Source organism: Eucalyptus grandis, chromosome 1 (genome assembly GCF_016545825.1).
Source record: "Eucalyptus grandis isolate ANBG69807.140 chromosome 1, ASM1654582v1, whole genome shotgun sequence".
NCBI classification, from domain to species: domain Eukaryota; kingdom Viridiplantae; phylum Streptophyta; class Magnoliopsida; order Myrtales; family Myrtaceae; genus Eucalyptus; species Eucalyptus grandis.
Window position 1 is genome coordinate 14,078,518 of NC_052612.1, and position 16,146 is coordinate 14,094,663.

The 16,146-nt window shown below is 37.2% G+C and overlaps 1 pseudogene; it reads left to right on the plus strand.

Moving 5' to 3' along the window:
- The first annotated feature begins 2,868 nt into the window (after positions 1–2,868).
- LOC104432640 lies at positions 2,869–10,901 on the plus strand (annotated as a pseudogene).
- The last annotated feature ends 5,245 nt before the right edge of the window (positions 10,902–16,146 follow it).

Here is a 16,146-nt window from a genome sequence, read left to right on the forward strand (position 1 = left end):
ATCGCCGAGCCGGCGAGGTCTTTAGGCCCTTTTTTGATATTGATATAGCTACTTCAAGCCATTATTTGAAATAAAGTCAACCTTAAGCTTTTTATTTGAGAAAATGAGGGCACTTCAAGTCTTTATTTGAAATTTTCTCTAAAGAAAATCAACTCCAAAAGAAGATCAGAGTTCATTAGGACAGAATAAACCTCCTTGAACCAAAAAGCAATAATAAAATAACCCTCTTAAATCACACATTGACAAAAACATTTGATCCTCCTTACACAATGCATTTTGGGAAAGAAAAAAGCACATTGTTGAATTACGTTATGAATAAGATTTTCCTAAAAGACAAAATCCTACTAAAGCTAGGCCAACACAAATGGATCAAGAAGTTTTACAATTTTTCCAGGAAGAGATTGAAGATCTCTAAGATAATAAACTTACCAAAAAAAGAAAAATAAAAAACCAATCACCTTGGAGATGTTTTACTCTCACTTTCAAGCATGCGGTTGTTGCACTCTTTCTGGGACGATAATATTGACGATAATATTGACGGACGATAATATTGACAGACTAAAATGTTAATTTAGTAAGTGATAATCTTGACTAAAACTTTAATTTGAATAAGTGATGATCTTGACTAAAAGCTGAGGGGAAAAATCAACATATGTCCGAATAAATTATTGGATTATATAGAACTTGTTGGTCGGGAATTTATAGATGTGACACTGTAAAAGTGATGGAAAAGGTTAAAATTAATAATGTAAAGAGAGATTTAACTAATTAGGATGAAAGCGGTGATGACTAAGGCAATCTTTAGGCTGATGTGACATGAAAAAGTCTAGTTTGGGAAATTGTCTTGAGGGAAATCTATTTCGGGAGTTATTTTCTAGAAAATTATGTTTTGAAAGATAAGGTCAATTGTGGATCGAGAGTATTAAATTATCCTTGAATATCTTAATAAAGTGTCTTGACTCATGTAAATTAGGAGCATCGATATTTTTTTGATCTAATACGGTAGTATATTGCTAACGGAAAATAGATGAACCGTTCCACATCATATCCGAGTACATAAGATCAAGTAAAAACGACGGAGGAGAAGATAGCCAATCGTAAGATAGTAAAGAAGCCCCATGGGCTTTTGCGGCCCGATCAGCAACGGAGTTCGCCTCGCGTCTGCAGAACCGGGATTTGCAAATTAGGGAAACGAAGCAAGAGAGCCGCACAGCTTGTGGATGAGAGCTCTGCTCTCCCATGGTGTCAGGTCAGGGTGAAGGAGGGCTTCCACAAGGAGCATCGATATTGATAGTTGGTCTTTCTTCCTCTTTGGTCTAAAATGGTCCACTTTCACTTATAGTTTGAGCACAAGGCAATTAGGAATTGCTAGCATAGGGACAATATATTAAAAGTCCTAAATCTATTACATTTTCACTAATTTAGTCATAAACATTTTAATTTTACCAATTGAGTCCTAAACCTATTTATCTTTTTCCAATTGAGTCTATTCAACTAATTTTGGTAAGAATTTGCTAATATGGACATCGACTGCCTTATATGGCACAGTCGACGTTGACATAAACATTTTCAATAACATTTTGAAATTTTTTATGTTTTTTTCCTTTTATGTTTTTTTTTTTTGTTTTTAAAGTCAGCCATCCATCGTCGGCCAAAGCAAGGGTTTGCGAGCTCTCGCCCAAAATTGGTGGAGGGTGCAACATCTCACTAGATTTGGCTAGGTGAGGGCTTGCCGCCCCTCGTTGGCCTCAAGCGAGGTCACAGCCCTTGCCTAGAGCCAACAAGGGTCAATTGGCCCTCACTTGTGGCTAGCGAGGGTCGCCGGCACTAACTCCAAAAATTGAAAAAAAGCAAAGGGAAAAAAAGAAAAATAACCTTAAAAATTTCAAGAAATTATTAAAATATTATTAAAAATATACATGTTGACATTGACCATCCATGTCTATAATTTCCGGCCAAAATTAGTCGAATAGACTCAATTGACAAAAATTTTTAAGATTCAATTGACAAAATCAAACAAATTTATGATTCAATTGGTAAAAGCGTAATAGGTCTAGGATTTTTCAGATAATTTTCCCTGAACATAAGAGATACCATAAAAAAGGCGATTTGCATGTTGAGAAAGCTGCTTCTCGATGCTGCTTTCCATTTGCCTTGAGCTAAAAGCCCTCGGAGGTTACTTGAAAATGCGAGCATTTCCCAAAGGGTTAATACCTTGAAAACCCTAAACCTGGTACACCTCGCGACAAATTTACCCCAAACTATTTTTTTGACCGCCAAAACCCCAAACCGGATACTTTTGACAAATTTACCCTAAATTGGTACACTTGTGACAAATTTACCCTCCGTTAGTTTTAGTTAAATTTTCTTGTTAAATTATAAAGTTAAATAACACGTGACAATTCACCGGTATATCAATTTGGGATTTTACACTCTGTTTGTCATAGTTTATAACTTTTGGTGATTTTTTTGTGGTATTAATCTAATTATTTGGAGGTATATTAGTCACAAATTTACCAGTTTGGGGTTTTTTGTGGTCAAATAAATTAATTTGGGGTAAATTTGTCATAAATGTACCAAGCTTAGGTTTTTTATAGTTATGGCAGAATTTTACAAAAAGGTACTCATGTGTTTTTCTACGATAAAAAATAAGGTAGAATTTGTCATAAAGATACCTGCTCGATTTTTTTAAGGTGTTAACCCTTTCCCAAATGGGCTCCAAAATTTTTTTACACTAGCCTTGAGTTGACGGGCTTTTACGAACTGATCTGCTAATTAGTTGGCCTCTATTAGAGAGTGGATTACCTGAAATTTCTTGACATTGGGCCAAATGAAGAGAGTCCACATCCCGTCCTGGCTTCGTCATGATCTGCGACAAAGCTTATCGAAAGACAAGCTATCGGATTCCAAAGAGAAGCTTTCCCTCGGTTCGTGCGCTGAGGTAAAGTTGACCGTCTCCTAGTTTCCCTGGAACGTTCGCCGGCGAATCCGTCGATGATTTTCGCCGGAAAAATCACGGCGCACGCGACGCTGTAGCGCCGGCGCTGTACCCATGTGGACGGTGAGTTTTCTGGCTTCAAATCCTGGGTGTTTTGTCCATTTTGTTCCGTCTGATATGGCTTCCATGCATCGCCGTCTCCGCTTCCACGACCGACCTCAGGCCTCGGGTCGGGGCTCTGTTTCCTCAGGACTAAATTATCGCGAGCTTCTGCAAATTGCAGAGTACTCTTAAAGGAAGCTCTGTTGGTTTTCTTTTCTGTTTTCTTATTAACGGGAAAATCAAAGTCAAGTCAAAGTCGTGCTCGCTTTCGATCAGAGGCCCTTGCGTAGGTTCTGCGCTTCTTCTGACTAATGCCGCGGAAATTATTTGTGCAGTAATTGCCGTCCCTGCAGTATGCGTCGCAGTGGTTTGCTTAGCATGAAGGGTTTTGGACCGTTTGGCGGCAAGAACTCAGCATCGTTCGAGCACGCACGGTAGAGAGCGTTGTGTGTTGGTAATCCATCGTTGAAGAAGGCTGAGAATCGGTGGAGATCACTGCAGTGGGCGGATTTTCTTGTTTGAGAAGTCCTCTGGCAATTGATGACTTTTTGCTCTTCTCGTCCCTTCTCTGTTTCTTGCTCAGATTGCTCCATTTTCTTCTCATGAGTTGTGTAAGAGTTTTTATTTTTGTTCGAATGTAGCTCCCAATTGAATTTTGAGAGACATTTCTGCAGTTCCCAAATCTGGGATTTCATATTCCTCTTCTTTTGAGGCTCTGCTCCATCAATCTCTTTTACTGCCTGTGTATTAGTGCAATCCTCTCAAGATGAAAAGAAGGTATCCCAATGATCCAGAAGAGCCGATGGATGGGGCGCCTTCCTCATCGACCGCTCCACATGGAGGTGATCATGAATGCAGAACCGAAAAGCCAAAAGGAAATGACCATGAAGTATTCTTGAGCTTTAGAGGGCAAGACACTCGCAAAGGCTTCACCGATCATCTCTATATTGGCCTTCGTAATGCAGGAATTCGCGTGTTCAGAGACAACAATGAGCTCCCTGTTGGTGAGGAGTTTGGTCAGGAGATTCTCTGCAGTATTATGCAGTCTAAGATCTCCATCCCGATTATCTCAGAGAACTACGCTTCCAGCACATGGTGCCTTCGTGAGCTAGCTCATATGTTGAAGTGCAAGAAAAGCAGAGGGCAATTGGTGTTGCCCATATTTTACAAAGTTGAGCCCTCGAAGTTATGATATCTTACAGGGAGTTTTGGAGCTGCTATCGATGAACATAAAGAGAAGTTGGATGAATCGGTTGTGAAGGAATGGGAAGAAGCACTCAAAGAAGTCAGTTTCTTGACAGGATGGGTACCGGACGAAGTTAATGATGGTACGTCATTCTCCACCAAAACCTCGTTTTGTTTCTCATAACTAGATCTTACTTGAAAAAGAATATTAATATTGCCATCCTATACTAAAACTCATTGTTATTTGACAGGCATGAAGGAGAATTGGTTACAATTGTTGTGAGAAAAGTTGCGAGTGAGTTGAAAAGACATTTTCTGCTAAATATTCCCGAACAGTTGGTGGGAATTGATGATCGCGTGGAACAGGTAATGAGCTTGATAGATGCTAAATTCAATGGTACAAGGATTATTGGAATTTGTGGACTCGGTGGCATTGGTAAGACAACTCTTGCAAAGGTGTTATACAACAAACTCTCCTGTCATTTTCAGTTTCGAAGCTTTGTGGCAAATATTCGAGAAACATCTCGTCACAAGGGTATTGAATGCCTACAAGAGCAGCTCATTTCTGATATACTAAGAAGTCCACATCAAGTGTCTAATGTTGATCAGGGAATTGAATTCATCAAATCTAGATTTACAAGTGACAAAGTCCTTATTCTTCTTGATGATATTGATGACAAGAATCACTTGAATGCTTTGGCTGGAGATGATAGTCAGTTTGAAGCAGGAAGTATAGTCATCATCACAACTAGAAACAAGAGCATTCTCGATAAGATCGGTGTAGGTCACATGTACCAACTCAATGAATTGTCTCTAAATCAATCATTGGTTTTATTTAGTAGACATGCATTTCGGAAGGATTCTCCTCAGAGTAAATATTATATTCTCTCTCGTAATGTCGTATCTACTACTGGGGGGCATCCATTAGCTCTTGAAGTTATTGGTTCATTCTTACATGGAAAGTCAAAAAAAGTATGGAAAGATACATGGAAGAAATTAAAGAAAGTGCCTGATAAGAAAGTCCAAGAGAGTTTGAGGATAAGTTATGAAGCATTAGATCATAAGGTGCAACAGATATTTTTGGACATTGCGTGTTTTTTTATTGGACCATCTAAACAAAATCCAACTTACATGTGGGATGCCTGTGATTTTTTCCCAGAGAATGGGATTGAAGTGTTATCTCTTATGTCCCTAGTTGAAGTTGATAAAGACGGCAACCTAATGATGCATGATCAACTGAGAGATTTTGGAAGGGAAATTGTTTGCCAAGAAAATCAAAAGGAGCCTTATGGCCATAGCAGATCATGGGATTATGAGGAAGCCATCAATGTGCTTGACAGCAACAAGGTAAGCATTTTCTCTACTTGTCTTAGTCATTGAATATGAGTCCATCTTCTCATTCTTGTTTGAGATAAAATTATTGTCAGTCCTGAATCTCCAAAACTTGCCGCTTTTACCTACAAAAAGCTCCTCCATTTAATTGCTGTTCTTGCCTGATTCTGGGACATAGTCAGAGGAGCAGTTTCTTGGTTATTAATGATATAATGATGATGATGATGATGTGATGAGGACATTCTTTTGGAATCTTCAATGCAACAACAAAACTACATAAACGTAATGATCGACGGAGCACTTTCAGAGAAAACATGACATCTATAAATTGTTGGGACCCATGTTCCATGTATCTGCATGATGCACATGTTTGATGTTTGGATTCTTCTTCAGATTTCTCGTGAGGTCTTTCCTTTCTTTTCCCTTTGACCGAATATTAACTTCTCTCATGAGTTGTTTTCTATGATCAATGAGATCTCTGTTCATTTGTGACCATTAGCTATCATGGTTCTGTATTTTTCAAGTTGCGCCCCTTATATTTTTAGCTCAATGTAGCCCTTTATCTTTCACAGTTTGTGCAATCAAGTCCTTTGTTGTCAAGCGTTAGTTAACAACGTCAATTTGTTGATGGCTTTTGTATTTTTTTTTATGATATATGCGCAACTCTATAATATTAACCCTCTAAATGTATATTATTTCATTTTATAGGCTCTTCACAATCGGGGATAAATTTCTTTCTATGAATTTGCTAACTTTTCTTCTTTTTTTTTTTCAATTTTTTTGTGGCGGTGTAAAATTTTGCTATTAATCCCTTGATAACATTTGCATGTCATATATAGGCTATCATGTCAACTGTAAAAGGGTATCTGTGAAGTCATTGACCAAAATACAATAATTATACAAGGTGCATTTGACGGAAAAATTCGAACCACCAAACAAATCCATATGATGACTCTTATGATTTGTGCTCAATGAACAATTTACCACCTAAAACAAAAAATGAATTTGAGTTCCTAAAATGTTTTATTGCAACTAAAGAAAAATGTAAAAGGCTTGATTTCCTTCAAAATCCAATTTGATCACTCTTCATGTCCAATCCGTCTGAACGAGATCTCATTAATTTGTCAGCAAATTGATAAAACAAATTTAGATTTGACTATGACAAAATCAACATGACAATGAAAGGATAGCATCAAACGTCTATAGATAAGAGGAGTAAAAATCATTGATATCACATTTGATATAAAGAATGAAAAACCTTTATTCAAGATACACATGATAAGAAATGAATGTAAAACACGTATGTACATTTATGGATTACATTCTCGTTTTCATTTTGCTATTGAGAATTGCAAACTAGGTACACCGAAAAAAGAGGGGGATCCTACAATTGGGATTTTTTTTTCATTTTGATACGTGTTTTGATGGGAAGTTTGATGGTTGTATTTGGACTGTAAGAGTGATGTTGTTTTACATATAGAGACTATGAGTTAGGGGTGGGTTGTTTCACGTATAAAGGGCATGAATTTTGTGAGATATATTTGATATGGTGTGTGCACAAAGAGAGGCCTCTACTGTAATCTTGAAAGGATGTAATTTCTGGGAATTCAAAGGTGCAAATTGCGATGGGCATCGGTGGAAGAGAAGTTCAGAAATTCCCTTGCGAGCTTCACCTTCTTACATAAATTAGATATATATTTTTCAAGCACAACGTGCATTTCGGGAGGTTGAAAGTGAGAAGCCTACACCATTATAGTATCTCAACAAATTAAAATTAGTCCGACTTTTCTTAAATGCAGTTGGTTTCATCTCATCATTCAAAACTTACATTACACAATGTTTTCTAATTGCAGGGCACTAGTAAGATTTAGGGCCTTTGTCTGAACAAATGTGGTTGTACAAGAAGCTACAGTGGTGAACAATTTAAAGAATTGACCAATTTGAGGTTCCTTCAATTGAATAGTGCGAATCTCATTGGAGATTTCTTCAACTTGCTTCCTCAATTAAGATGGCTTCAATGGAAGGATTGTCCCTTGGATTTCACAGCGGCCAACTTTTATCCGAAGAAATTAGTCGTGCTTGATCTGTCGTGGAGTGAGATTTCGGAGGAGTGGAGAGGATGGGATTTACTCAAGGTAAGATGTAGAGAAGGTATATTTTGTTGAAGGTCCAATCTCACCAGGTTCTCCTTTTCTCCTTTCTTTTTTTCTCAAGAGGTGTAATATCCTTCCTCATATTAGGAATTTTTCCCTAAATGTAACAGGAATTTGTAGGCATTTAAATATACGATAAGCTTGTGTCCTTAATATCTTGAATTAATAATATCTGAACAAACAGTCATGCTTAATGCAAGACATACTGAAAAAAAAAAAAATTCACTTGTTTTAACTGTATTAATTAAAGTCTATTAAAAAAAATTACAATATTTGTACTTATCTTTAGGTTTTTTTAATTTGAATTGTTTATGGCTTCTAAGTGAATCTCTCCTGATGTATGTCTTTTTAGCAATACTTGTTACATATCTATGTCAATCTTCTTTGACAAAAAATGAGAAGTTACAATTATTTAGGTATTGTTTGGTATGTTCAAAGAAACACTAATGGTCATATACAGAATCGATTGTTTTAGAAGCAAAAGTGAACACTAATACTTGAAAATTGAAAATAAGTGCATTGCTTCATGATGGTTTTTGTGAGGGCGATATGTTAGTTTTGTGAGTGCTAGCCAGTGGATATTTATTCTAGCCAAATTGGAAGATATGCCTACTGCAGTAAGAAAATATAGTTGACACTGGTATATCCCTAACATTCTTTTTGCAATAGATATGCTCAAAAATTATTTCTATGTTGGTGCCGTAGCCAAATGCTACTACTTAAGGAATGTTTAAATAAAACAAAAGTGATGTAGTGGAGTATTATAGCAATAATAGCATAGGAATTGAGCTATGAAACATTTATATAGTGTTTTAAAAAAGTTTAAATTAAAGGAGTTATGGTGCATTGGCATTTTTTTTGGAATTTTAAAAATTCCAGAAAAGAACGAGGAGTATCGGAAAAGCAGTCTAATCCCTTTGAAATATCCTCTCTCTCTCTGTCTCTCTCTCTCTCTCTCCGTCTCTACTTTTTTTCAGATGGCAACCGAGCTCAAAGTTCTCAACCTCTTCAATTGTCGATCCATGAGAAAAACTCCTGACTTGTCCGCTTTCAAAAGCTTGGAGATTTTTTTGTTTGAAGGATGTTGCAATCTGCAAGAGATTCATCCTTCTATTGGTGACAGCAAGACCCTCGTCTCCTTGAATGTCAAGAGTTGTGAGAGACTAGAGGAGCTACCGGCTGGAGTAGGTAGAATGGAAGTATTAAGCGAGCTAATCTTAGATCATACTGATATACAAGAGATTCCTATTTCGAGAGGTTGTTTGAAGAAACTGAAGACACTAAGTGCCTCGTCTTGTAGACGACTAGCTCAACTTTCAGAATCCATTGGTTATTTAACAAAGCTCGAGAATCTTAATGCCTCTAATTGTGCATCCTTAGCCTGCGTACCCAGCTCCATAGGCAATCTAGCATCTTTGCAGTGCTTGTCATTATGGGGATGCCCCTCATTGAGAGAAATTCCCGATTTGATCGGAAAGTTGGCATCATTGGCTGAACTGCATTTAGCAAGGACAACAATTGCAGAATTACCTGAAAGCATTGGGAATCTGCATAATTTGAGGATCTTGGACATTTGTCGAACTCACATAACAAAAATGCCTGGTGCCATTGGAATGTTGGCGGAACTCCAAGAGTTGAGAGCTTCAAGATGCAAAAATCTGGAAGGACTACCTAGTAATATAGGCAGACTAGTTTCGCTAAACAAGCTTAATTTAGACAAGTCAGGCATTACGGGCTTGCCAGAAAGCATTTCTAAGCTCTCTTCTGTCCAAAACCTGAGCGTTCGATATTGTCAAAAGCTTCGAGAACTACCAGAACTGCCCTCTGGCATAGCAGCTTTACATATCACCTGCCAGAGTCAGTCATTGCCACATCTTTCTCAACTAAGCCTTCTAAAAAAGCTCACTCTTTCTGGATTGCCCTTGGCTTGGATGTCTTCCAAATCTTCCCGTTGGGCTATCGATGCTTTCTATTAAACGTTGTGGAAAATTGAAAGCGGTGATAAATCTGTCGAACTTGAAGCACTTATCTGAATTGTATCCTGAGGAGTGCTATGAGCTAACAGGAGTCATCAGCCAGGAATGTTTACAATACCTCTATAACTTTCGTGTGCGGGAATGCCCTAATATATCTTGGCTTGATGATGTCGAATCCTGTGATTCTGCATCCTCAACACAATATCGAGAACCAGACTTAGATTAATAATTATTTTGCAAGTTCTGTACTTGAAGGTTGTGGTTGCAAGCAGGTAATCCACTAACATGTTTGTTTTTTTTACACGGCGCGTTAAATTTTTATCTTCTATTTGATTGTTATAATGCCGGGCATTCTGGTTTATATGCGATGTTGACATGGTGGAAATTACAAGACATTTAAAGAACAAGCAGCTCTTTAAGAAAATTCTTTGACCTTAGTCATCACATTTTCTTAAGGTGGATGATTGAGGTGCCATGCTTATCAATGACGTGAATTTGCTTGCATTCCCGATTGCTTTCGTCGTCGTCGATGTCGTCGTTGTCGTCGTCGTTTATTATCATTATTAATTTTAAATTAATTAATTATATCCTTCTGCGATATTTCAACAGTAATTCACTCTTTTTTCTGTTCTCATATGATTGCTCAAAGTAATTTAATGATTAACATGTGGGTTATCAAGGAAGCTTCTGGAGGCAAAGGAGAGAGGTCATACTGCTGGATTTGTGGTACTATCGATCCCCAGAATTTGTTGGGTTCTTCAAGCTAATTTCAGAGGGTGCGAATTTGAAAGGCTGCAATTATTCGAGAGTGAGTTCATAGTTCCATTGTCATTTTATATTCTTTATGAATTGTCAATCTGTTGAGTTTGATCCTACCGAGATTCACACCTTTTATGCTGTCACCACGTGATTTACCTTTAGTTCATTAGTCATTCTAATATTAGTTCGCTACACCAATAAGGATTTTGTTCTAGTGATGCTCTGTTTCGACTTTCCAGAATGCAAGTTTTGTCTCCTGCTGCTTTCTGATTTTCCAGTGATCTTGGTCTTCCTGATATAGGAACTGCGAATAGAGCCAATTAGAATTATGGAGAACCATATATGATATATGTATTCCAAAGAGACTCATGAATTATTATGGGTTTGAGCAATCTTATCTGTAAGAGTCATGCTGGAATTATGAGAGGAAGCCTTTTAACGAGTTTATTCACTTTATGACGAGTGGCAACATCTCACAATCTATCAATACCCCACCTATATGAATTGTCAATCTATCGAGGGGGACACTTGTGGTCTTTCAATTTTAAGAATAATTATGTGGTCTTCTTTTTCGGTCATATCGAAAAAAGAACATATCTTGTTCTTCTATTTTGCTAAAAAGTATGTAGACATGTGTCTTTTCATACTTAATTTTTTCAAAACGAAGTGTCTATTCATGTAAACACAGAAGCAGATAATATTTGTTAGACATGATATATGATGTATCGTAAAAAATAGTCATCTAGAAAGTATGCCACTCAAAATGCAAAGAGGATTGTCTGGACCGAGCATACCATTTCTGAAATGTTTTGTCTTTTCATGCAATAATAAAGTAAGTAACGCTAATCATTGGGGTATTCCTGTCTAAAAATCGAGGTAGAAAAAAGAATCGTAAGTATGCTTAATATTAGTTTGGTCGGAATAAATATGCTAATTTAAAAATGTGAAAAGTGATGCATAATTAAATGCCACTATTTTGAATAATATGGATAGAAGCTCTGTTTATCTACGTTATTTAATACAAACTTACTATTTTGATTAAGGAAATAACAATGACGAGATATTATAATTAAGATCCTACTGTAACATCTTTTTTTTTTTTTTTTTTTGTTCTGTCTATTTTAACGTTAAAAAAAATAGTGTTTGCCCAAGAATGAAGACCACTGAACTAAATAACTTCCTTTTAGAAGAATGATGCAAATTTCCCTAAAGATATTCAGAACCACAAAAATATTTATAGAAGAATTGTTATTACGATCTATACATATATAGATATATCTGAACATTAACTCTAGCTCACGATTTTTCGTAGAAAGTGTATACAAGGAAGTTTTAGTGGTGAAATTATAGATTAGTTTACAATGTTATAATATACATTTATAGAAATGTATATTTAAAATAATATGTTTTCAAAAGATTTTATGATTTAATTTGAGAATGATGTAATTTAGATTTAACATTTATTAACAAACATACAGCTTCAATCACATAATTATGAACTTTTTTTATGTCCAGTGGTTAAGGATAAGGCTCTAACCTTCTCAAATGTTGAAGATAACCCAAGAAACAGGAGACTTCAATGTAGCTGGGGATAGGCCCCTGCATTTTCTCTTCTACTCCGGCACATCTGTAATATTTCCAGATTGGAGTGGTGGTGCAGGAGGGTCCGCTGCTATGCTTGTTTTTTTAGTGCTGGCCTTGATGCCTGCCGGTTGTCTCGTCCTTTCTGTTTGGGTGATGACGTTTTGTTTGGTTTTAGCTTGGGTTGCCATTGTTTGGTCGGCTGGTCGCCTTTTTTTGTTTGGTCCATCTTTTGGATGTGGCCGTAGTTGTGCGGCTTAATTGCCTTTTGTGCTTTGTTGGCTTCCCTTTTCTTTTTCCTTCGACATTCTTCCACTCATTATGCCTCTGTTCATTATGAGTGTGTGTTTTGGTGTCGTTTTTGTTATAAATTTTTTAGGTTAATGTGATTACCTTTTTACCAAAAGAAAAGAAAAACTAAAATTTTAACATGATATTTATTAAAATTGGAATTAAAATATTTAAACTAAACGTAGAATTTTTTTTTTTTTTTTATGTAGAGAATCATCAAAGTTTAGATTTTAGGGATCAAATAACCTTACATTTACAACTTTTTAAATAATTAGTAATAGAATAATAAAAAAATCCCAATCATATAATACATAGAAGTAATATTAACATAATATATCTTCATATTATTTTTTAATTCAGTCATCAAGTTTAGGACAAGAAATAGTATCGATTCTAATTTTTTTTTAAAAGATATGATCATCGTATAAGTTTTAGGACCATGTATTCAGCTAATAACAGTTAAAAACATCCCTGTCTTCTATTATGATTAAATGCACAATTAGAGATAGCTCTTATCATTTAGTAGGTCAAAATAATATTTTTTTAATGATTAGATCTAAGTGTGAAGGTTATCTAATCGCATAAATTTTACTAAGGAATATTTATTGGCAAAAAAGTGACAGATTAAATTTTATTAACAAAGGGTTACCCTTTCTGGATTGCACTTCGTCTCCCTCAAGTGCCGTGAGCTTGGGACAAAAGAGAGGAGAAAAAAAAAAGGACACAGCGAGTTGTGAGATATTAGAGTGAAAAATAGAGACAGTCGTGAGTTAAGGTGAATGAGAGTGCATTGCGGGTGTGAGATCGGAAGAGTAAAGGAGGTGTTTATTTGCCTTAACTCTTCATTCATGGTAGGACTTGCGCTTCATTTATCACCTTTTTTTGTCTCCTTCATTGTGCGACTGAGCATGGAGCCAAAGTTTAAAGTTGGAGTTCACAAGTTTGTCTCACCTTTATGGGCCTTGCATACTAGCTACTCCACTCCATTGATTCATTCAAGCCGGTCGTGATGATTGGTGCACCTTTGATGCTATGCATATACACTCAATGACGCAAAATTTATGAGATTACCATCAACTGTTCTAAAAATTTAAGGTAACTCTCAATTTTATAAAATTTGCAGGACTACTATTAACTACTTTAAAAATTTAAACTGTTAAATGAACTTGCAATTTATTATTTAGTTCTCTCTCTCTCTCTCTCAAGTAGACTGTACTTTGATCTTAGCTTAAAACGTACAAATATTTGATTTTTGAAGAATTCGAACTCATAACCTCTTATTCTAATACTATGTAGAATTTGTGAGATTATCGTCAACTATTTTAAGAACCTAAGCTGTTAAGTGAATGCGTGATTAATGATTTAGATATTCAAACAAATGAGGCTAAGAGCTTTTTAGTGTTATCTCAATATATTTACCTTGCTATCGCACTCGTGTCCAAGTTCAGGTTCATCACCGTATTAGCTAGCTAAATGCATTCCCACACTTTCACTTCTTTAGTCCCGAGGATGATATTTATTGCTCCAAGTTGTATGCTGGGATTATTTTTGTTATTCAAGTGGATTGTGCTTTGGAATCAGCTAGGCTAACCATACCGTTATGTTGACTTTGTAACGGTGCTTTTATAGTCACAAATCTTCCATTATACTAGTTGGACTTATTTGGACTCATCTAGGCAAACCGTACCGTTATATTGACTCTGTAACGGTGCTTTTATAGCCATAAATCTTCCACTAAACTAGTTGGACTCATTTGGGCAACCGGAGGACAAATTTCCTTTGTCCCCTCACTGTCAGGTGATGTTTCTCTTCTTTTTCTCGGTTGCGTACTGGCATTTGCACCAAAAGAACATCGGGTTGGCAAAAGAAGAAGTGGGAAACGACAAGTATAAAAGAAGAAAAAGTGAGAAACGGCATTTGCACCATTTTGTGTTTTTTCTTTTGTTTTGATAGTTAAATACTATGTGAAACCTCGGAATCTTAGACATTAAATGGAGCCCAGCTTCTTGTAATCTTTGAGCGAAATAAAGATACCTTTCTTTCTCTTCATCTTCTAATCTCGGAATACTGTTAAAGTGGGGTAGCAAAATCAATTTATATTGAAATTTTACTTTTTTCGTCATGCTTACTAGTATCATCTTAGTATATAAATTTTACTTTTGGGCATGGTTTTGTTAGGATTACATTTTCATAAAGGATTGTTATTTCTTTTAAATGGGTAATGTTTCATTACCTGCGAAGTAGCTCATTTTGAGAGAGTGAGTGCTGATCTAATATACAATATCACATTTGTATAATACCCTCTCCTTTTACGTGTTAGTCTCTTCGAGGAAATTGGTGAGAGCACTTCTAGACTTTCCTATTACGGCTTAGGGGTCTCGTCTTGAGGTGTAATAGCGAAATACCCTTTTCTTTTACGCGTTAGTCTCTTTTAGGAAATCGGTAAGAGTGCTTCTAGGCTTTCCTGTTGCCTCTCTCGGGGTCTTGTCCTGAGGCGTAATAATAAGATCTTGCTTAATTTTTATCTGGTACGGCTTTGGGTTTTGTACAAACTATTAGTCACTTAGCTTTAATAAGAATGGACAAGATTGCATAATCAAATGTTTTCCAAATGACGAGAAAATATATCAAAATGGCGCTAATTAGACTTCGCGTAACTAAGTCAATAAGATCTCTGGCTCTTGGAAAGTGAAATGACCTCTCGTGTCTCAATTGGCCCATAATTAGCTTGAAATTGGTTAGTGATGACTTCTCGTGTCTCAATTGGCTCATAATTAGCTTGAAATTGGTTAGTGACGACTTCTAAAAAAGCAACAAAAATATTCATAATCAATTGAGTTAGTCAAATGTCGTGGATTGATAGGGTTTGGAAGAATCCGTGTTGAGTGTTAGCACAATCTCGCACGAGGCACTGGAAGTTCTCACTTGACGAGCCATCGTTGTAACAAATGCCCTGCTCCCCATTCCGAAGAGAGGGTCGTGATACTCATTAAGTGCCACGTAAGAAAATTTGACAATAGAAAGAAAACGGAAAATGTCAACATGAGTGCAAGCTGACGTTGCACTCGCGTATTGTGGCCGGCCCACTTATTTTCTCATGTCAACGCCCTCATCAATGGAGCGTTCCGCTTGGCCTAAGAACCTCTCCTCAAGCCGCAAGCAGGCGATCCAGGAGCTCTTCCATGGCCAGAATCCCACGAAGAAGCTCGCAGATCTCTTAGACGCTCACTCTCGAACTGGCAACAACACAGGGCAGCCCCCGTTCGTGGAACATTGGTCGTCAATGGCCTCGGGTTGTTCAGCGACATCCGATCCCTATTAGGGGTGTGCATGGTCTGGGTGGATGGTTCCCAACCTAGAATCGGGAACCGCCCGCTAAAAACCGGTTCCGAAAAATTGGAACTGGAAACCGCCCGCTAGTTGCATGGATTCACCCGAGAATCGGACCGCCGGTCCGGTTTGATTCCCGAGTGGATCCATAGAACCGGTCCAACCTCCATGCTTTCCCCTTTTCGCCTTTAACTGGTTACGACCCTCGCTCTGCTTCCGTCTCGGCCACCACCACCATCTTGGCCACCGCCTCTGTCATCTCCCACTCCTCCCTCGAGACTGACAATGAGGAGGACAATGGGGACGATGAGCCGTTCTTAGACCTACACAATGGGGACGATGAGCAGAGGAAAAAAGGCGCAGCATTCTGCTCCTTTTGAGCCGGAAAGCTTTCGACTTGAGCTGCATTTGAAAGTTTCCCGACAAAGAACGTAAAAAAACATGGTAAACGAGGAAAAAAGAGAGCTTCCAAAACTTACCAGCAAGAGAGAGAACAGAG